A 23,667-nucleotide genomic window follows, 5' to 3' on the forward strand; every position below is an offset into this window, starting at 1 on the left:
CTCCACATGGGCTGAGCCGGCTGACTGTTTCCCCCTTGCACGCTTCCTGCTATTGTTCTCTAGCATGTTCTCAGAGACACAGTCACTGAGCCCTGCCCCTTCCTCTCAGGAGCCTAGGCTGCAGTCATTGCTATGGGTTGAGGTGTGTGAGACTCTGAGATCAGGCACCTGGCCAGGAGAAAAGGGTCTGAAATGAAAACAGGGGTGGTTGCTGGCTAGAGCAGAAACCACAGTTTTTGGGTCTCTCTGGCCTCGGGAGGGAGGTATGAAATATTCTGGATCATTCATTCAGTGTTTATCAAGCATATGTTGGGCTAGGTACAGTGACAGTTGCCTAGTCTCTACATTTAAAAAACTCATCCTTGGGTCACCTGGGTAGCTCAGTTAGTTAAGTGTCTGACTCTTGGTTTCAGCTCAGGTCATTATCTTACGGTTTCATGAATTCAAACCCCACATTGAACTCTGCATTGACATCAAGGAGCCTGCTTGGGATTATCTCTCTCTGCCCCTCTCCCAATTGCACTGTCTCTGTCTCTCTCAAAATAAATAAATAAACCTAAAAAAAAGAAAAAAGAAAAAACTCATCTTCTGAGGGGGAGGCAAGTGTGAACAATTTCAAAAAAGTGCTGGGCAGAGCCCAAACTGCAAAGTCCACAAGACAATCAGAGAAGAGAGCCTGACTGCTTAAAGAGTGGAGAGGGCAGGATTTCAGGGGCTTGGAACATTTCAGTGGGACCATTCCAATGGGACCTCATCCCGTTTCAGTGGGATGAGAAAAAGTATCAAGGCAGAGAAGTGTTTAGAAGGCATTTCAGGCCAAAGCAATGGCATGCACAAAGAAGTTCCACGTGCCAGTAGGGTTCAAGCAAGTGAATGAGGACCTCTATCAGACTGGACTATTCCAAGTGTACTCATGAAGGGAAGAAGGTGACAGAGAGGGTCGGGTCCAGGATGAGATGGCACTTGAATGCTACCTCTGGGGTTTAGATTTGACCCTGAAGGCAACAGGAGACAGTTTAAGCTACTTGTCCATTTGTCTATTTGTCCGTTTCATGGGAGTGCCTGGATCAGCTATGTTCTAGAAAGATCACTGTGGCAGCTGTATGATAATGGATGTGGATATGTAGGACAGGTGGCAGAATGAAGCATAAAGGTCCATTAGGAGTTGTCCAGGCAAGGGGTGAGGAGGCCTACTGTTAAAAGCAAAAAATGGCTCCATTTATTGATTTTTATATTCCACTGACATCAAGGTCATTCTAAGTCAAACATTTTGGCATTGATGTGGCCTCACAGGCTGGGCTCAAACAAGTGAGCGCATTAAATTGTGAAACTACATGCCAAGGTAGGCTGTGGTAGCCCAGTGCCTAGAGTCTGTGTAGTTTAGCAAGACTCTGGGCTTTACCCTCCTGCCCACCTCTCTCTTGGCCACTTCCTTGAGACTGCCCAACTGTTACAGGTATGAAAGGTATCTTCTTTGGAGAGGGAGGAAATACAGCCGAAGCCAGCCATTTCTGTTCCCTCTGATGGCCTGTGTGTTGTCTAGGAAATGAAATTGAACTTGGACGCCCTAATTTAAGAAGTTCCAAAGATTGAAATTGTCTGAAACCCATGAGTTCCTACAAGAAAACAAGCTCTTGGCCTGATTCGCTGCATCACTGCTCCCACATGGCTGCAGCAGGAAAGGGCGTGGAGTAACATACTAATGGGTCATCTCACATCTGGGCATATGCTGAGCCTTCCCTTCTCCATTACAGCCAAAAGGCTGAGTCAACACTGCACACTGTCCTCCTTGAGCATCCCTCATGGATTGCAGGTACAAAGTGGCTCTGCATTGCTGCTTTCCCTTGGCATGTTCACAGGAGTCTCTTTGGCACGTCCCCTGCCATTTTTCTATCTTACAGATATAATAGAGTCATTCTGTCAAAATGCCAGAAAGAAGACCCTATGGGGACCTCTTACAAATGGCACAGATGGTTTTGAGGCAGAAACAGCGACACCTCCCATCTCTGGCTCACGCATGCCCCCTGGTGGCCCACAGACTGGACAGGTAGGGATGGAATGGTGTTGGTGGATGAGCCTCCCCACCCCGACAAACCTGGCTCAAGGTTACTGTGTGGGTCAATCTCCCAAGGAGATCCTACAGAAGGTAAAGAAAGTCAGGCATACCACAGTTATTATGGGGTTTTGAGATAAAAACTTGAGGAACTAAAAATAAAGCTACAAATATTCTCTCTGATGAACTTTATCCCTCTAGACTTATCAGTTCTGTTGAATGAGTGAGGACTAATTTTGGATTTTCACATCCAGAAGGAAAACAGAATTTTCCTTATACCAACAGCCTGCCAATGAGAATGTCCAGATACAAAATGATTCACATGTAGGAATCAAAGTCTGGGTCGGACAGCATTACTTATACCAAACTGGAGAAGTTCTTAGAAGCAACATGAAAGCAGCTTGCATCAGGTTCCAAGAAGACAAATGTCCTTCAAAACTTATCCAGAGACTTGTGCTTTTAATTGAAGCCCTCTGTCAAAGAGATGATCCAACTGGCCATTTGAAATGGAAACTCTTGAATATAGAAATAGTACATTGTGTTCCAAAATGACGATTTAAAAAAAAAAAAAAACACCTGCCTCTTTCTGGTGGTTTGGCTAAGGCAGAAAGGGCACTGGCCATCATCTTCCTATTCAGCTGCAGTCCTACCCCTGAAGTTTTCCTACCATTGTCTATTATTTCTGGATCTGGAGGCTAAAGGAGAATTACCTGCTGAAAACACCAGGAAACGTCATTGCGACCCTCAACCGTAACAGCTCAGGGTGGACCAGATTTGTAGCTGAAAGAGCACAGACACCCCGGTGTGGGAGATCTCAAAGTAAATGTTTCTTGTGTGAATGAGTGAAGGACCACACACCTCCTGGGCACACAGGAGAGTTACACATTCCCACAAAACCCGAAGTATCCCAATAATAACTGTAGCAGACATTTGTGTAATACACAAAGTCCATTCTCAGCAATTAGAGATCGTTTTATTCCTGCATAATAGATAAGAAAATTGAGAGGAAGGAAAAAAGGGAAACCAGAATTCTGATATCTTGCATGTCACAATCAGATTGCTACTAAGCCCCTCATGACTGTTTTAGCCAGTAGGGGGCAGCAGGATGTAGAGCAAACAAGTCAGGATCAGGAGTTCAGTTAGCCTGCCAATGACTGCTTGGAATCCTGGGTAAACTCCCTACTTTTCTGAGTCTCAGTTCCCTCATCTATAAGATGTTTATAATGATGTATACAGAAGAGTTATTTCAAAGCTATGAAGATAAAGTTAATATTTAAAATATCTCAGAACACTTCCTGCCAGGGAGGAAGCATTATTTAATGTTTGTTTTTGCTTTCTCTTCCAGTGCTTTTTAAAAAATAGAGCTAGAGGCATCTGGGTGGCTGAGTCGGTTGAGCATCCAACTTTGATTTCTGCTCAGGTCATGATCCCAAGGCTGTAAGATTGAGCCCCGCATCAGTCTCTGAGCTGAGACTGGAGTCTGCTTGGGATTCTTTCTCTCTCTCTCTCTCTCTCTCTCTCTCTGCCCCACATGAGTATGTGCTCTCTCTCTTTAAAATAAAAAAAATTAAAAAATTAAAAATTGAACTTAAAGACTATTCTGTTAAACCCTGAATATATTACCTTACAGGACAAACCAAAACATACTATTTAATAGAACAGATTCAAATCCAACTTCTTAATCACGTAGTTTGTGGCCCAGAGGATTTAAGAATACCCACAGGTTCTTAGGTTAAACCAACTTTCCAGAGAATGTAAGTTCTATCATCTGAATGCTAAAAGCAAAATTAATGAATCAGTTATTGGCTTCAAAGATAGTGAAAGTTAAAATTGTGTGTGTGTGTGTGTGTGTACATGTTGAAAAAATACAGAAAATCTACTTCAAAGTCTCTATGTGTGTTTCTATGTGTACATGGGGGGCCATCTAGTGGCAAGTAAAGTCATCTTCTACAAACCAAGGTAGTATGTTTGGGAATTTAGGTAAAGCCTCTAGGAGGAAATTGCCGTCATTCTGCAGATTTGTACTGTGTGGAATAAAAATTTCATATATCATCCCCTCCCAACACACGTGTTCTTCCCTCCACTTAAGGCCAGTCATTTGTGCAAACATGGATCCCAAGGCCCATGGCTCTTCCCGCTTCTGCAAAGCAGCAGTGAGGCCCTGTAGGGCATGCTCCGTCTCTGAGGCTGTCTTCACACACTTCTCCAGACCTGCGTGTCCTGGTCCTTCCCTTAGGGAGCACAACACTTCCCTTAAGGAGCAGCTTTTTCACTCTTATATCTGGAAACCCAGTGACCAGGGCCAAGAAGGACATCCAGCCCATGAGGTCAAGCACAAGAAAGGGCTCATGAAGTCTGTGAGGTTCCAGTACAGATGCTCGACCTTTGTCATCTCAGGAACCCCAATACCCAACAGAAGGACCTGCAAAGAGTAGACCCTGGCTGTCTGTGGAATTGAGTGGGGCCTTGTGTGCACACTTATTCCCCCATGTTCTCCTCTCATTGGGCCAGGGTAAGAGTACAGCTATGCTCCCTTTTGGACAGGCAGTTCCACCCAGAGCTAACTGGCCACAGGCATCTTGAATTTCCAAGTTCAGCCAGGGCCCAGGGAGAGACAATCAGGCTCTGCTTACGAGGTCAGGGGATATACTCTGACTGAGAGCGGAGGAGTGGCTGAGTAGCTAAAACAGCTTATAGATGCACTCTACCCATAGATGAATTAAACTCGGCAGAATCAATGTATATTAAGAATTGAATGGTGCTAAATCTCACTTCTCAAAGGACTAGAAGCAGGACTATACCTGGGGTAGCCAGTTGCTTTACTGCATTAAAATGATGGTATATTGCACAGTCTTTCCAGCAGCCAGTGCCAGGTAAAATGAGGTATGGCTGCACTGACTTCATAATGAAAGATGCTACAGTTCTGATGACATCCCTCCCATCAAGACCCTGCCTCTAGTTGAAAAGAGACAGGATCCACAGAGGACAAACACTGTGCTGTAAGAAGAGAAAGACAAAAGGGTACCAACAGGAGCTGGGAACCCATCATGTGATGAGCGTTGATTAGATACTTTACATACTTAACTAAGTTAAGCCTCACAACAGCCAAATGAGATACCTGTTATTGATTCCTACTTTACAGATGAGTTAAGTAGCTCGCCCAAGTTCCCATACAATTAATGAGGTGCAGAGCTGAGATTCAGACCAAGGTTAGTTGATGCTGAAGAACACTCCTTTCACTGCATCGGTAATAAACCCCTGCTCAGCCCTTTGGAACCCGGAAGAAAGAGGAACTCCTAATTCATGGTAGAACTCTATTTAGGCCCAAGGTATTGCTGAGACTAAAAAAGAAAAAGAGAAAAAAACACACAACTGAGTAGGTCTAGAACTGGTCCCAAGGTTGGAAGTTTTCCTTCATGGTGCAGCAATGCCTCTCCCTGAGAACTCTCCAGAGCCCTGGCCTTCTGCAATGCCTTCTCTGGTCCAGGTGTGAGTGAGGATCGTGGAATTATTGACTGAACTGTTTTATTTGTACCTGTGTCCCAGTCCATCCTCTGTTGGTGGACAGTCTTCTTCTATCCTGCTCAATTCAACCTAACCTGGCCATCTGCCCAGTTGGTTCCAGTCTACCCTTGACTCATCTACCCCTCTCTTTCTCTAACTGAAGCACTGAGCCAGCATCCTAGTCTCACTGCTGGGTTTATTACAACTCCTCTACTCTGAAACTTTCAATCATGCTCCACAGCCTCTAGAATAAATTCTAAATCTCTCAGCTTAGCATTGAAAGCCCTTTGTGATCTGGTTCCAACCTGCTATTCAGGTCTTTTCTGTAGAGCTGCTTCTATAGTTAGGCCTGTGACTATCCTGTCTTCAAAGAGATGGCAGATCCTATGCAGAAAGACCACCCAGGGCAGGCCATGCCTGGACCGCTGCTCCTGACAAAGAGAGTGACTCTGTGAGAGAAGCAACTGTTTACTGTCCTTCCTGTTTCCACACGCCCTTCTCTTTGGACAACATACCAGAGATAGTGACAACCTCCAAATGGAACCAGGCCCCTTTCAGCTGTTTACAACAGGTGGCTGGGCTGTGAGGAGCCAAATGGGCTTGGTTGAAATGGAGCGTCCATGACAACCAGCTGATCTTGCCAGTTAAGCTCCATTCCAGCAGGCCTGTGGCCACAGTCTCTGATGATTGCATCATTCCGTAGCTCAAGCCCAGCTCTAGAGCTGGGACCCGACATGAGGCTGAAAAGGGCTAAGGCCTCACTGAGGTTAGGAAGGGCCCCCGTTTTCCAGTCTGATTATATCTAATGATTTCCACGAGCATTTGCTCCATGTCAATGGCAGCCATTCAGCTCACATGCCTACACAGCCTTTATAGCTTATTTCCTATGAACCTTCCGCTTAATTGAGGCATATTAAATTTGATTTAGTATCTTTTATTTTTTAGAAGTGAAATCATGACTGCTTTACAACATTCAGGTATTAAAAGTTCTGGGTTAGGACATAATGTACTGTCTAGAGTCAAAGTTAACTCTCTCTGGGTGATAAATATTTCTTGGAAGGGGACCTTCTAACATCAAATGATGGGACTCAGGACCAATAAGAAACTTAAGTCCAGAAGCTTCAGGAGATCTCTGAATACTCAAAGTTAAAAGACTTTGAAGAGTTGTCTTCCATTATAACCAAGTGGATTATTAATCTCTTGAAGGTAGCAGTTGTGTCTATCTTCATTTGTCTAACTTAGCTCGGCCTCCATCATAAACATTCGATAAAAGTTTACTGAATGAGGGGCGCCTGGGTGGCTCAGTTGGTTAAGCGTCTGACTTCAGCTCAGGTCTTGATCTCACAGTTTGTGAGTTGAGTGCCGCATCGGGACTCAACAGCTCAGAGCCTGGAGACTGCTTCGGATTCTGCATCTCTCTCTTCCTCTCTCTCTCTCTCTTTGCCCCTCCCTCACTCGCCCTCTGTCTCTCTTTCTCTCTCAAAAAATAAACATTAAAAAAAAGGTTTATTGAATGAATGAATGAATGAATGAATGAATAAGTCTTAGAAAGATTAATATCAGCCAAACCCCACTGGGGTAAAAGCCCAAACCCTAAAACCCTCAAATGAACATTCCTTTCTCTGAACATCTACCATCTTGAGAACAGGTATGATGTATCCAGCACCTGTCACATACATATGCCATCTGTCAGGCACTTAGACCGTTAGATTCATAAAGGCAGGGGAGAAGACTCTGTTCTCTTTTCTATAACTCCAACACTTGGCCACTGCTATGTACGATGCTCAGTGAATATCTATTTAATAATCTCGCTCCAAATGAATATCATGTCAACCACTACAGAGCAATCAGTTGTGAGCGTGGATGTTTGTTCACAGCAGTACTTGTTCATCCTTCTAGGTAAATGGAAGCCTGGTCAAGAAAATAGTCTGCTTCCTTTAGTTTATGTCACGATTACATGTCAATCAAAGTAAAAGAGACAAAGGCGCAACCTGCAGTTGGAAACACGTGTGCAGAGAGAGGTATTACTAGCACTGATACTCAGAACAACTGTGGGCATGTCGCTCTGCTACCTTCTTTCCTTTCTCCCTCCGTCCTTTTGTCCCAGCAGCGCGCCGGGGTCTGTGAATACAAAAGTGAACACTACATTCTCTTTGCCTCCAGGAAGCTGAAGCTGGAGGAGAATAGAGCAAAAAAACCCACAACTTCATGTGTGCTCTGCTACCAGTAAGTTATGGGCTAAAAGTGTCCCTGGAGGACACTGAACCAGTGTCCAAGCTCAGGGAAAGTGGTGTCTTAACTGAGGCCTGAAGGATCCATAGGAGCTAGCCAAGTCAAGAAGAGTTAAAGAGTGTTCCTGGCAGAAGGGGCAGCATGTACAAAGAACTTGACCCAGAGAGAGCTTGGTACCTCCAAAGAACTGCAGAGAGTACTGGGGCAGTCAGCAATGGAAGGAAGTGGAGGCAATTATGAGAGATAAGGCTGGAGAAGTGGGCAGAGGCCATATCATAAGTGGTCCTCTAAACCATATTAAGGAGTTTGGACTTTATCTTACAGTCCAAGGGGAATGAGTGAAGGTTTTTAAACTAGAGAGTGACACCATGAGATATAACTTCTGCAAAATACTTCTGGTGGCTGGGTAGCGTTTGGGTTAAAAGGACACAATGCCAGAGGAAGAGAGACTGGATGAGAGGGTTTTGCAGCAATCCACATGAAAGATAATGGTGGCCTGGACTAGTGTCACAGTGGTGGGCACAGAAAAGAGTGGAAGGATTCTAAAAATATTTGTAATATAGAGGTGCCTGGGGGGCTCAGTCGGTTAAGTGTCTGACTCTTGATTTCGCCTCAAGTCATGATCTCACTGTTCGTGAGTTTGAGCCCAATGTAGGCCTTGGCCTGATAGTGTGGGATTCTCTCTCCCCCCCCTCTCTCTCTCTGCCCCTCAACTGATCATGCACATGTGTGCTCGCTCTCTCTCTCAAAATAAATAAATAAACTTAAAGAGAAATGTTTGTGATATAAAGTTACTGAATAGATATGGAATTAAGAAGCAGAGAGGAATTAAGGATGCTGCCCCTGCTTTTAGACTTGGATAACTGGGTGCACGGTGGTGGTTTTCAATGAAATTAAGAACCAAAGAGAGGGAACAAATTAGAGAAAGTAAACAGTTCAATTTCTGACTTGTTGAATTTTAGGTGTTGGGAGAAATCCAAATGGATATGGCCAGGAGGTGGATGGCTGTATGGATAGCTCAGGAGAAAAACAAAAGTGGGATGAACAAACGTATTTCAGAAGATGCTATCACTCAGAGAGAACGTGAGAAAGAAGAACATCAAGACAAGAACCTGAAAGGGGCGCCTCGGTGGCTCAGTTGGTTAAGCATCCAACTCTTGATTTTGGCTCAAGTCACAATCTCGCAGTGCATGGGATTGAGCCCCTCGTCCTGCTCTGTGCTGACAGCATGGAGCCTGCTTGGGATTATTTCTCTCTCTCCCTCTTCCCCTCTCATGCATGATTGCGCTCTCTCTCAAAATAAATAAGTAAACTTAAAAAAAAAAGAGACAAGAACCTCAAGGAACCAACATTTCCAACATTTTGAGGACCAACAGAGAAAGAGGAAGTAGAAAATCAAGGATATTATCATGGCAAGTAAACCAAGGAGGGACGGTGTTTTAAGAAATAGGGGCACTCAGAAGTCTCACCTGATGCTCAACAGTCAACTGAGGTGAGGATTAAAGTCTTCATCACACTTGGCCACTAGATGGTCCTGGTGATTTGGCAAGTGCAGGGTCAGAGTACATGTAGTAGGACAGTGAGTGGGAGGTGAGGAGGTGGAGAAGCTGAGCATGCATGGCTGCTCCAAGAAGTATGTGGCTGAAGGGGAAGAGAGACAGGATAGTCAGTGAAGGCAGGGGAGGTGCAGAGTCAATGGAGTTTGTGTGAGGGAACTTATTCCCTCAGACAAGAGGAGAAGAATATTTTATAACAAATGGCTGCTTCGGGGCACCTGGGTGGCTCAGTCAGTTAAGCATCCAACTCTTGATTTTGGCACAGGTCATGACCTCATGGTTCGTGAGTTCATGCGCTAACAGTGCAGAGCCTGCTTGAGATTCTCCCTCTCTCTCTGCCCCTCCTCTGCTTGCAATCTGTCTCTCCCAAAATAAATAAACTTAAAAAAAATTAAAAAAAAAAAAACAAAAAAAAACCAAACGGCTGTTCCAAAGTAAGCTACACACTCCTAGGTGCTTTAACGCAGTATTGTCTTGTTCTTACCAAGACTCCTAAAATTTATTCTCTCGAATGACTTTTAAAAGGTGCAATAATTCGACAAGCAATGTCGAGTACATCCTAATAAAGGAAACACTAAACGGCTTCTATGAATGTGAACATAAACTAGTCCAGGCAAAAGATATTTCTAACATACATAAAAGCAGAACCATGAATTTAGCACTCTGTAAAATGTGTCTTCAAGTAGCTGAGAAAGAGAGGACTTTTGAGAGGTGTTTCCTCATCTTTAAAATGGTATGGAAAGAAAACTTGAAGAACAGGAGTGTGTATGTGCCTTTGTGTGGACGGGTGAAGTTGTACTTTTACTTGGAATATCGGGAGCTTAACCTTGATATTGCAAAGACCTGGGGCAGGTGTGGAGGGTATAATTGTTGCAGAGGAAGTAAGGCACCACTGCTTATGTGGACTTTTAGTTTAAATTCTTTTTTCAATGTGTCCATATTAATTCTCTTGAGAGATCAGAGACAACCACAAATAGATTTCATAAGACAGGTAAGTAAATTATATTTTACCTGATCAAATCACAAATCTTTTTGGTTTGCGAATGTGATCACCTATAATTTATTTTAAAGCAAATTCCCATATGCCAGTGATTAAAGAACATCTCACCTAAACAGTAAGTGGGCCCCTCCACACGCCCCCATCTTCCTGAATGAGCTGGCAGCAAATACAGTGGAATTTTGGTGAGAGGTGAGCAGGCTGTGGCACAAAGGTCACCTCTAAAATGGAAATATGGAATCATTCCCATTCTCCTTCCAAAAGAAGAAACCACAACTGTGCACTTATACTTACTTTTTATGTTGAACAAAACGAGTATGATTTGGAACATAATTGGGAATCAAATTAAGTCCCCCCCCCTCCCCAATAAATGGGCAGTGAAAAAACTCGGTTTGAGAATCATTCCATTTGTTTGAAGCAAACACAGGCTTTGGTTCATGACAGATAATGTCAGCTACCACTGTGGCTAGATTCTATTTTGAGCCTTTCAAATGTGCTAACTCATTTGATCCTCAAAATTCTCAAAGTATACGTATGAATATCTCCACTTTACAGATGAGGAAACTGAGATAAAAAATATTAAGTAACTAGTCTGAGGCCATCAAAGGTGGGGAAGTGAAGATTCAAATCCAGTGAGAACGTCTACTGTTGTCCCCACACCGCTCTGTCTCCTGTGGAGGATGCCAGGTTGGCCTCAGTTCTCTGTGCTAAAAGGTTGAGTGGTGAATATTTAAACCTTGTGGAATATCCACATTGCCTGTTATTGGCATGGGATTCACATCTAAGGAGTGGCAAGAAGAACTCGAGGCTAATTACTAAGTGAAGCAAAAGTTGGCTGGGGCAAATTCCAGCCAGGACATTTGAAAGCTGGTGTGATTACACCATCTGAAGAAAAGCCTGAGGACATCTTAATCATGTTCTTTATCAGAGCTGCATCTGGCTGCACTAGATAAAGGACACGCTGAGAACCTATGTGCCACCATCCTTGACATATGAAAATGTCCCTTCTGACTCTCAACCAGTAGGGACTGTGCCTTGAGGAAGCCATACTTCCTCCCTGACTATTAATACCATCATGGCCATGACAGTGCTCGCCAAAGGAAAAGCCACTCAGTTGTAGAATCTCCCTTCCCTTCCTGAAAAACAGGTGAAAAGTGCATCACTCAGAAATGGTGTAAATATAGTCCTACCTGAAGGCAGAGGGCTGAACAAGCCAATTGCCAAGGGTCTCCCCCAGATCCACATGATTTGTTTAAGCCATGGAGAGTCTTACAGAATGGAGAGCCAAGTTTTACTTCTGCTTTCCCAGACCAAATCATCTCTCTGGGCCTCTTTTTATAGCCTGACAAAAATTCTTAGATGTTCCCAAGGAGAGCAAATTTTATTGTTGCTCCTATTTGCAAATTCAGCCGGAATATTAACTGATTTTCTCAAGAACACAAACTAAGACATCTGTGGGACTAATATCAAAATGTCACTGTCTTAGATTCCTGTTCTTTGTTTTAACAGAGAAGACCACGTCACCAGCAGATTACCCCGTATGGAAGACCTGTGTTGTGTTCATAAACCAGCTGCACCCAAGAAAACCCTATCATTCTGGGGTATTAATTTGGAACTTGTGATTCCTTGTTATGGAATGAAATTTGCTTTTGCATTAGCTACTGGAAAAGAACAGCAGTTTTGAAAGAGCACTGGGGACCTGGGTTTAGTTCCAGGAAGATCACTGACTGACTGGGTCATTCTGAGAGTCCTGTGGTCTGTCCTGGCCTCAGGTTCTTCACCTTTAAGCTGAAAAGTGTGGGGAGGGAGCTATTCTAAGGACTTTCCAAGTTCTTTTCTGAATCTAAAGATAAATGATACACAAAGATGGCAATGGCCATATTTAAACATGTAGGCAAAAAAAAAAAAATGTGATTTGGGCCACATCTTCATCCCTCTGCCATCTGGGTCCTAGTGGAGCTTTCTCAGACTCTCTGTGGTCAGGGACTAGGATTTTACCTCCACCCATCACACACCGGTGCTAGCAGCTGGCTCACAACACATGCAACTCACCAAGGGAGTGTGACAACACCCAAACTGGTCTGTTTGGTGAGACAGGTCCACTCATCACCTTCCTGGTTGCCATGGCAATGTCAAATTGCTATGAAAGTGTCCAAACACCTTACCAGCAATTTCTGTCCTTATCTTGTCATAGACTGGTAATAAACAGTTGCCTGACCAGAAGCAGTCCATGGACCATACTTTGAACAGCATCGGGTTTAGCCATTTTTATCTAACAAAGCAGGTCTCCTAAGGACCAGAGCAGGGCGTCACTCAGATAACCTACATGATTTTTTTTTTAATAAGCAACTGGAAAGCACAAAGTACCTTTAAAAAAAAAATAATAATAACCTGCTGAGATAACTCCAGCCTCTCACCCTATTCAACCAGGTCTGCCCCACAATTGATCTGGATTCTTCTCAAATCCATCTATCACATTGTCCTACTTCTTCTGTCCTTGGTGTTGTTCTTTCTCATCCTCTGCTTGAGCTAACAGGTCCTGGGCAGGCTGAGCTGCCCTAAAATTTCTGCTGAGGGCCTCAGGGTGGTACACATGAGCTGATCACAGAGCAGGATGGAACCTGAGAGACCAGCAGCTGCCCTGGGGACAGAAGCCACTTCTCACGCTTGTCAGGGAGCAGCCACTCCACTTTCAGGGCTGTGCTCTCAGCCCCACTTCCCTCCACTACCCTGGACCTGTCAGCAGCGAGGTCTGGTATTTCCAAGTCACCACTGGACTCACATGTCTGAAACAACGTGCTAAGCTTAGGGGGGTGGCATCCCTCTCTGCTGTTTCTGAAAGTGGAGAGGGGATCAGGTAAAATCAAACAATTGGGATTATTACCATATTGCACCCTGTCACATCATTATTTTATTTTTGTAATAAAAGCTAGAATCTATTGGGTACCAAGTCCTAGATCCTTCTAAGCACTCTGCATATATTAACTTAATTACCACCACTACCTAAGAAAGCTCATCTCATTATTATTAGCTCCTTTTCATAGAAGAGGAAATTGAAGTAGAGAGAAGCTAGAAGAACTTGCCTAAGATTTCACAGGAGGCAAGTGGAGCCTCTGGACTTGAACCCAGCAAGTGTAATGCTGATGCTCAAGTCCATAACCACAGCTCTGTACCATCTCTAGATGGACATGTTGGCTTTGAATCTCATGACAATCCTATGGATGATCTAAGACCGAGGCAGATCTATTAAGCTGAAAAATATTTATTAAGCAACTTACTAGGCAACAGGTAGTATTCTAGGCACTTGGGATACATACAGTGGATTTGGTGTGTTAAATGGTGGCCTCCAGAAAGATATGTCCACACCCTAAGCCCTGGAACCTGCAAATGTAACCTTATTTGAAAAGAAGGGTCACTATAGATGCAACGAATTTAAGGGTTTTGAGATGAGTTCACCTGAGATTATCTGGATGGACCATAAGTCCAATGACAAGTGTCCTTATAAGAAATAGAAGAGAAGAAAATACAGGGAGGAGAGAGGCCATATGAAGACAGAGGCAGGGACCAAAGGGACACAGATACAAGCCAAGGCATCCCTGGAGCCACCAGAAGCTGAAAGAGGCAAGGTAGGACCTCCTCTAGAGCTTTTGGAGGGAGCACAGCTCTGCAGACACCTTGATTTTGGACTTCTGGCCTTTAGAGCTATGAGCAAATATATTTCTGGTATCCTAAGCCACTAGGTTTGTGGTAATTTGTTACAGAAGCCTCAAAAAACTAATATTGGTGTAACCAATAAAGCCTCTGCTCTTACAGAATTTACATCCTAGCTAAGAATCAACAAAATGGAATGGGATGGGATGGGATGGAGTGAAATGGAATGAAAAAAGAGAAAAACACTGGTCTAACAGCCACATAACATTTCTCCTCAAACATTACCTTCTCCAGGGAGTCTTACCTGCACTCCTTAATCTGAGTGTGCAGTACCCCTCCCCTTATATGCTCCTATAGACCCTTTTTGAACATCCATGACCAGACCTTTCCTACAATTTTGTAACTGATGATTCCCATGTATAATTTTGGATTCCCCAGCTGTCTCTAAAAGCTTCACATCTCGTCCGGCTTTTCCTGAGATTATGTACGAATGGGGGAGACTGGGAATACCTGGATGACCAACAAGAAAGAGGTGTGTGGAGACCAAGAAGAGGGCAGGGCCACTGCACATACTCGTACAGCTTGCTTCTGCGAAAGGATGAGGGAGCAAAGCAGGTTGGAGTTCACCCAGTGGTGTTTCCAAGTCGTGGCCCACTGCCATGAAGAGATATGAGTCTAATTCCTTTCTCTATGAGTGAGCTGGCTTTCATAGCTGAGGTGAAACCAGCAAAATACAGCACAGGTGATGCTATGACGCTTCCGAGTGGCCAGGACAGAAGAAGTCTTGCCGCTTCCAGCTGGGTCCCTTGTAATGCCTGCCCTCCGGACACTCTCCCTTGGGGAGCTCCCGGTCAGAACCCAGCTGCCTTGTGCTGAGAAGGCCAAGTCTGTGGACAGGCCACATGGAGGGGCCTTGCACATTATTCCCAGCCTTTGAGTCACTCCAGCTCAGGCCCTAGACATGTGAGTGAAAAAATCTCTAGGTGATGACAGAGCGCAGCCCCTTGAGTAACCAGCCATTTGCATCTTCCCAGCTGAGGCTCCACAGGAGCCTTCAACTATACTTCAATAAAGAAAGAATCCGTGAGCACAATAAACCTGACTCATTCATGTTGCAAATGTAACCACACATGTGCTCCAAGTGTGCTAAAAACAGTTTCTCAGGAAAGGGACAGGCACGAGGATGTAGGCAAATCCCTCCTAATAAACAGGTCCCAGCCTAACTCACCTATGACTGTGCACCTTTTCGCTCTCAGCCGGCCTGAAATTCCCACTGCTGAGGTGTACACCTTGGGTAAGAGAGTCGAAGAATCCCTGACGGGCAGAAGTTGATTTTAGGGTGGGAGAAAGAAGGGGATCATTTCCTCTAGCTTCCTGGCACGAGTGTGCTAGGGAACTGGGTTCCTAGAATGGCAATGGACCTGCCCACCTCGTCTCCCACTTGCTCAGTGGAGGTCTCAAGCTTGGAGGTGAGGGGAAGGAGAAACTGGAAAGGCCGGTGGAGGCAGGACTTGCAGTGACAAGTCTCAAGCAGCCTCAGGTCCCATTGAACTCTTCTCTGGGGCCTCAGAGAAGAAGGGGATACAAGGTAGCGCTGTGGCTAGGACACAGACCTGGCTCTAGGCCCCGACGATGGAGCGTCAAGCCAGCCTTCCTACACGTGTCTGCTCCCTGCCCAGGTCAGAGCCCGCCTGCATCCCCGTGGCCACGGGACCACGGCTACCAGACTCCACCGTCAGGACTCCATGTCGTAAGATCATAGGCTGTCCTCACTGAAAAGGATCTGAGAGACCATGCACTGCCTTCACAACGCACAATTAGGGAAAAGCAAGGAAGGAAATATCAACAGGACACCTGATATTTTAGTTTCATCAAGAATACAGAAAGGTCACAAGGGACCATATTGCTGGCTAGGGGGCAGAAAAATGTGATTTTCAGAGGGGGAACTTTCTGTAGAGGATAGATCAGGGGAGACCAGAAAGTCTGGGACCAGCCATCAGAAAAGCTGGCTCTGCACAATTTCTTCAACTATAGCAATTGTTTTAAGGGGAATACAAGCATTCCCCAAATGTGGCTCTTACGTGGTCTCAGTGCATGGACAAAATTCTCCTGCTATCTCCATTATTATGGACCCCTTGAACAGAATTTACCTGACCAGTAACAAGGCGATCATAATAGAGCCTACAAAAACCAAGTAAGGCAAGATGCCTGGGATCTCACAGTAGGCTCTTGAAGTAGGCTCTTCCACTATGGCCTCTGCGAGATATGTGGGCAGTGTTGACATGCTGAGCACAACAGGGAAGTGTTTCCCCCCGACCTGTCCCAGCTTCCAGAGCTAACCACAAACCATAAGCATTCACACCTCAGAGTCTCTGAAGAGGGACTTTACTATGTGGCCCCAGAGGGCAGGGACCAGAGAACCAATGGAAATTGCAGGGAACGTAACTTTCATCCCAAAGAAGGACCCTGTGTAATAGTGAGAGCTGTTCCAATGTGGACTTGGATATTACCTTGCAAGGATGTGAGCTCCCTGTCACTTTTAGCCTTTGAGAGAGACTATGTACTGACTCCCACTCACTGGGTTCATTGCAAACTCAAGTATCAGACAGGGGTTGATCCAGATTCCCCTTCAGTTATGTATACTCTAAGATTCTATGGTTTTATGAGCTGTCATAAAATCATTGCCTTTGCAAAATCAGTGCAGCATTGGACACACACGCACACAAGAAGGCAATCATTTCTTTTTAACTCAGAACTGACTTTCATGGTTCACTGCTTGAGAGAAGCTTTATCCTATAAGCAACTGAAACATCTGTCATTCTGCACTGAAAATCATTAATGCTATCTTCATAAATCTTTTTCCCCCAGTTTTACTGAGAGATAATTGACATATGTGGTTGTGTAAGTTTATGGCATACAGCATGATGGTTTGATTTACATATATTGTGAAATGAATATCACAATAGGTTCAAATAACATCCATCATCTCATACAATTAAAAGAAAGGAGAAAAAAGGAAAACTATTTCTCCTTGTGATGAGAACTCTTAGGATCTCTTAACAAACTTCCCTATATATCCTACAGCAGAGGCAGCTACAGTCATCGTGCATTACATTACATCCTGGGACTTATTTATCTTATAACTGCAAGTTGGTACCTTTGGACCACCTTCCTCCAATTTCCCCTTCCTTCCCACCCTCTGCCTCTGGTAAACACAACTCTAATCTCTTTTCCAATACTTTTTGGGCTTTTCTGTTTTGTCTGTTCTTTGTTTGTTTGAAGATTCCACACATAAATGACATCGTACAATATTTGTCTTTCTCTGACTTATTTCTCTTAGCATAATGTCTTCAAAGTCTATCTATGTTGTCACAAATGGTAGGATTTCTTCGTTTTTTATGGCTGAATAATATTCCATTGTGGACTAATCTTCCATATATGTATATCACATCGTCTTTATCCTTTCATCCACGGATGGACTCTTAGGTTGTTTCCATGTCTTGGCTATTGTAAATAATGCTGCTATGAACATGAGGGTGCAGCTATCTTTTTGAGTTAGTGTTTTCATTTCCTTTGGATAGATTCCCACAAGTGGAATCACTGGATCATAGGGTAGTTCTATTTTTAATTTTCTGAGTAACCTCCACACTATTTTCTGCAGGGGCTACACCCATTTGCATTCCCACCAACAATGCACGAGAGTTCCCTTTTCTCCACATCCATGCCAGCATGTATTACCTCTTGTCTTTTTTGCCACATAAATCTTTTCAGGGTTCTGTGTTCTGAAGCAACTTGATGGGGGGATAATCTTAGTATCAACACCTGTAATTTCAGCCTTTGGAGGAGTGGTTCTCGGCTGGGCCCAGGGGACACACTCAGCAATGTTTGGAGACATTTTTGATTGTCAAATTGGGGGTGGGAGGATGCTACTGGCATCTCCTGGGCAGAGGCCAGGGATTCTGCTAAAGATCCTGCAATACACAGGACAGCCTCCCCGACAATAATAACTCTCCAGCCCAAACATCAGTAGTTCTGCTATTAAGAAACCCTGTTCCAGAAGGATGGAGGAGAAAACAACAACAAAAGCACCACTCTTAGTTATTGACAACCAACTGTAGTTGCCACTTCACAAGAGCATATGATCTGTACACATTACAACAACCCTTCAAGATGGGCATTGCTATCCCCAGGGTACCGGTGAGGAAACTCAAGTCCAGACAGCAGCACTGTGTCTAAGATCAAACAAGTTGCAAATGCAGAACTGGGGCTCAAATCCAGTCAGTCAGACTCTAAGGTCCAGGTTCCTAATCAGTGCGCTGGGAGCCTTTTATATAACAACATACTGTTTGCAGCAGAGACTCGGGCTGTATACAGTCAAGAAAGAGCACTCAAGAGCAAAGGGCTTCAGAAAGAGAAAAAGGAACCGAGCCTAAAGTGGAACCTGTACTTCCAGACAGAATCTGAGGGGGCAGGCTTCCGAGCCACGAGGACCACTCACAATGGCACACTTGCTATTCTGCTTCCTGAGGAGACGCTGGTGGGGGCTGATGAGGGAAGAGCCCCCCCTCCCCCCACGACTGCATCCTGAGGTGAACTTCAGTGTGATTTCACTGAATATCACGTCTCAAAATTTTGAACTCAAACTAAACTTTTGTTCAGATTTTTGAGAAAGTGCGGTGGCATTAGAGCCAGTTGAAATACTTATTCACTTAGTTTTTTTAAAAGTAATCTCTACACCCAATGTGTGGCTTGAACTCATGGACTCAAGATCAAGAGTCACATGTTATACCTGCTGAGCCAGCCAGGCACCCCTTACTTCTTCACTTGGGTCACTTGGGGTCATTGGGGGCAACAAGTTACTTTACCTCCTAAGCCTCAGTTCCCCCAACTGTATTATGGGCATCATTACCACTACTTTGTGGCAGTGTTATGAGAATAAAAACAAGAAAATTGATGAATTCAGTGGAAACCAAAATGCTAGGGACCCAGAAGAGAGTAAGAGACCAAGGAACAATAGATGATAAAGTGACCCCACTACATCACTGTGTGGTTTACAGTATCTATGATTTTACTATGGTGAAACAAAGAGAATGGGAAGGAGACCAGGGGTGAGTGCCAGATGTGGCTGTGGGGCGGGGCCACAGGCTGGGATGCACAGATGTGGAATTGCCCATGTAAGGGCTCCAGGCTCTGCTGCTGGAGAGCAGTACATCATGGAGTCAAAAATAGACAGGATGAAGAACAGATTGAATCCCAAGCAAGTGTCCTTTGTGATTCCAATGAACATTTCTGTGGTTGCCTTTTCTAGAACATTTATTTGTGGATGGCTGTCTTCTTGTTGGTTGCCAAAATCCCACCATACAACACACACATGCTTATGCCTAATGTCTCTAGTCTTCTGCGTTGAACCTCTTAAGAATGGGGAAAATTAAGCGAATTCTGGTATCCATCAGAGACCAACAGAAGCACTCCAAGAATGTTAATTCAGAAGCAGAAATGGGCCAGTTCATAGGCATCTTGAACTTTCTTTTTAAAAGTTGCAATGCCCCTATCTAGGTTAGCAACCGGGACTTCAAAAGTTTATTCAATCAATATTTGATGGGACATATTTTAGAACTGACAGCTGATAAGATGAATTAGTCATCTGTGATGAGTCACTGATTCACACATGGGGCTTTGTCTCCTGAGAAGTTAACCTCCTTCCCCAATTCTGGCCTGTCTCCTAAACTGCTTCCTTCTACAACAGCAGCATTTCTCTGCATAGGTATATTTCTTCAGAAAAGGGATCTCTAGCCAACTTCCCAAATTAAAGACTCTCAGAATGCCAGAGCTAGAAGATCCTGAAAGACCCTTCGCTGAAAAGATGAGGAAACTGAGACCAGAGAGAGTGTGAGTCTTACCCAGATTCACACAGCAAGTTAACAGTAGAGCTAGCATTAATATCCTAGCTTTAAAAGAGCTTGTTCCACTTTCATTTACTAGTCCCTGAAGTCCCTCATCCTCACTGGGGTAATTCCAAGGTGGGGGGAACAAATTTCCCCGTATTTTTCACTCATCAAAGAAAGTTAAGAACACTTAACTTTCAAAGGGTCATGAATTTGCATATCATCCTCACACAGGGGCTATGCTAATCTTCTCTGTATCATTCCAATTTTAGTATATGTGCTGCTAAGAGAGCACTGGAACACTACATTCAAACATGTGAATAAAACCTGATGAAATTAGAAAGAGAATCTTCAGTGGGAAGATCACAGGGCAAGTAACAGGACTTGTTGACTGGAGCAGATGTGAAGTAGGCAAGTGTCATATGGATCTTACTGTCAGAAGTCTCCAAGAGTATCAATGTGAGGCCCATGTGTGGCTCCAGGGACCCATCACATATAGTGACAGCAAAGAAAATGGTTTACAATGAGCCCAAGCCAGAAACAATCCTTTGGGCTTTCTCAATATGGCACCCCAATAGGAAATAAAGCATACAAAAGATGTGTCATTTGAAATAAAAAATTAAAAAAAAAAAGAAATCTTTGTAAAGATTTGGCTGTCAACAATTCTGACCATATGTAGCCTATTTTACCTCTGGTTTCTAGCAAGTGAAGAAAATAAGCAATAGACTGAGCTGTCCTGACACTGGCCAGGGAGAAGTTGTACAAAAGAATGGCCATCTGTTTATCCATTGTAGTGACCAGCTCTCTTCTTCCTTTCCCACTGCCTTCATGTAATCACTGTAGTGCTTTAGTGCTCTTAATTAATTCAATTTTATTTATGGTCTGTTCTTTTTTCCATTTACAGCAACTTTTCTTTCCTTTTTTTTTTTAATTTATTTTTGAGGGCGTGTAAGCAGGGGAGGGGCAGAGGGACGGGGATATAGGATCTGAAGTGGGCTCTACACTGACAGCAGCAAGCCCCATGTGGGGCTTGAGCTCACGAACTGTGAAATCAGGACCCGAGCTGAAGCCCGACACTCAACCAACTGAGCCACCCAGGAGCCCCTACAGCAACCTTTCTTGAACTGTGATTTGCACAGATTATCTGGAGCACTCTTTAAAAAACAGGGCTCCTCAGCTGGGTCACTGAATCCAAATTTCCTGGAATAAGGCCTGGGAATCTGTATTTTTTTAAAAAGCTTCCCAGGTGATTCTAATACCCAGGATTTAAGAGTCTAGTTCCTTCCTCCCTCCCTTCCTTCCTTCCTTCCTCCCTCCCTTCCTTCCTTCTTTCCTCCCACCGTTTCTTCCTTCCTTCCTTCATCTCTCCCTCCCTCCTTATGGGCTGCCCTCAAAATCTAAGCACCACATATTACAGTCTTGGAAGACAGACAACATTCTTAGCTCCAAACAACCACCAATTTACAAATAACACTTTGGTGAAAAAACATGTCTGTAAACCTGGAGCTTGCTGTATGATTACTGGCACTATAAAGAATTTTAGACTCAAATGGAAAGATGGTGATGTTCTTCTTGAAGATATCTAAGGAAAGAGACAGGTTTAAGTGCAAATTCTCATGCTTTATTTGAAGTCTTTATCAAATTCAGAATGGCCCATACATACAGAATTAAGACATGGCCTAAATCCTACACACACTGAAGTTCTGAATTAGGTTGCCATTACCTTTTCTTTTTCCAAACTAAATGACACAAATTTCCATTCATCTTTCCTTGTAGGCATTCTCCCTGCTCTTTGATTACTATTCTCTATTGTTCCTTCAGGTTCTTCAAACGACTCCTGGTTCACCAGCAGGGACTGAAATACCTTCAGGGCACAACTGTACTAATATACTTTGTCATTTGAAGACAGTTTGCATATCTCTTTAGGAGAATCTAACTTACTGTTCGGGAGTGACTTAGATAAGCAGACCCAGATCTAAAGACCTAAAGAGTGATAATCTGTCTCAAACAGAGAAAGTTTCTTTTACAATCCCTCTATTTAGTGGTTCTGCTACATTTGATCTGTAGCCAATTTCCAGGATTCCTATTCTATAAAGATCAGATTCTAAATTTGATCTCGAAGCCACTCCTATTTTCTCTCATTCTCTTCTCCCTGTCCCTGTGAATTCTCAAGTTGTTTTAGCTCATCTTGTTCCTCATGGATTCACCTTTCTGGACTTTCTCTAATGCCTGCAGTTTTCAATTGAACAATCACACTGCTGTTAGAGTGAACTATTAGCCCCCCGTTTTCACCCTCCCCTATATCTGTGCCCTTTGCCACACAACTCTGAAGTTCCTCCCACTGAAGGTTGACCATCTCCTCCCCTGGGTTTTGGGATGGCCATGACTTACTTTGGCTAATGGCTTATGGGCAGTTCTGTTTCTGCTCCGCCCTCTTGCTCCTCTGCCATTGCCATAAAAGGAAGCAGTCATGGTTAGCTCATTAGTGCAGGGGGGACAAGCGCAGACTCGTCCAACCTATGTCTTGGAGTCACTTGGCTGAGCTCAGCCAAAACAAGCAGAGCCAGGATACCCCGTCTGCTTAGGCTGTAAGAGCTGCAGGATGCTTGTGCTTCCAATGAGCCTTCAGGGCTGTTCAAATGGCTAGGACTGTGAGAGACAACTAAGCCATGCCTGACTAAGGAAAGTGGCTTAGGGGGCTGAGGGTCCTTTAAGGGAAGAGGCAGGACAGCTCCCTTCTTCCCTTGAGACGAGAACTTAAAGACGCTAACCATTCCAGTATAGAAGTTGCAAGGCATATGAGGGGAAGCAGAAACTGACTTCCAGGGTAGGAAGACCCTCCTTCCTCCGGGGGCCCTGAGGAAATGATGCCCATCGGTTGGCCTGCTCCTACAGAAAAGCAGCTCCAGGGAATGCAGCTCACTCCCCAGCAAATGCAATGCCCAGCAGAGCCATGAAAGTGGCAGAAGGAAATAACCTGCCAAATCAAGGCCTAAGCACCCCACCTCCATCCTTTTAGGCTTCTGTGATTTCTTTCCTTCCGGATTGGGTATCTATCTCCTCAAGGGGCTCCAGGAGATGGCCTGCATATGTTGAGTGAGCTCTTTATTCTATTGACTCAAAAGATAAAAAAAGAGATTTTCCTTATTTTTCTGAATATGGTGATGCCCACCTAAACAATATACTAGCCCCTAACTCTAACACTTCACTCCGATGGTCAATTCAGCCAAAACTCAGTCTCGATTTGAGACTCTCCCTCCACATGGTGGCTCATCCCACAGGTAAGAGTTACCACTTATGAGGCCAAAACAGTGATCTAATACATATGCAAGCCAAAGAGAAACTGCCAATTTGGTGGGAGGACCACATTTTCTAATGCCGTTTAAGAAAAATAGAAAAGGTCATATAACTAATTTTGTCCTATTTTCCAAATCCTTTTCACCTTCCATCTGTAACACCTACAAGATGAAGTGACCCTGTCAGACTCTGAGAAAAGATACATGGCTCTGAAAAAAAAATGATTTTAAACAAAATTTTCTGCCCATCGGTGTGTATACTGTCTCCCTTCATATCCGAGGTAGTGAACAGACTGTGTCCAAGCCACTTGGCTCCTAGGATTTTGCCAAGTTAGGCTGGAGAGTAATCTCCCAGGCTTTCTCTGCCCAATATGTGGGGTACCCAGTCCCAAACCTTCATTCACCGAATAGCTGTGGAGTGTCTGCTTTGCACCAGACCCATCTGTTGTGGTGACGTAAAACCAGTAAGAAAGGGGCAGGAAAATGATGGAAC

General features: G+C 44.2%; 1 protein-coding gene and 1 non-coding gene across 9 annotated transcripts in view; both read right to left on the reverse strand.

Annotated features, from left to right (window-relative positions):
- PALM2AKAP2 (PALM2 and AKAP2 fusion) overlaps nt 1–23,667 on the reverse strand; it is a 567,675-nt gene that overhangs the window by 225,141 nt on the left and 318,867 nt on the right. The gene's annotated exons all lie outside the window — the stretch shown is intronic.
- On the reverse strand, nt 20,068–20,173 carry LOC125151086 (U6 spliceosomal RNA). The gene has a single exon (XR_007146634.1). It is a non-coding gene; the product is annotated as a U6 spliceosomal RNA (small nuclear RNA).

Source organism: Prionailurus viverrinus, chromosome D4 (genome assembly GCF_022837055.1).
Source record: "Prionailurus viverrinus isolate Anna chromosome D4, UM_Priviv_1.0, whole genome shotgun sequence".
NCBI lineage: Eukaryota > Metazoa > Chordata > Mammalia > Carnivora > Felidae > Prionailurus > Prionailurus viverrinus.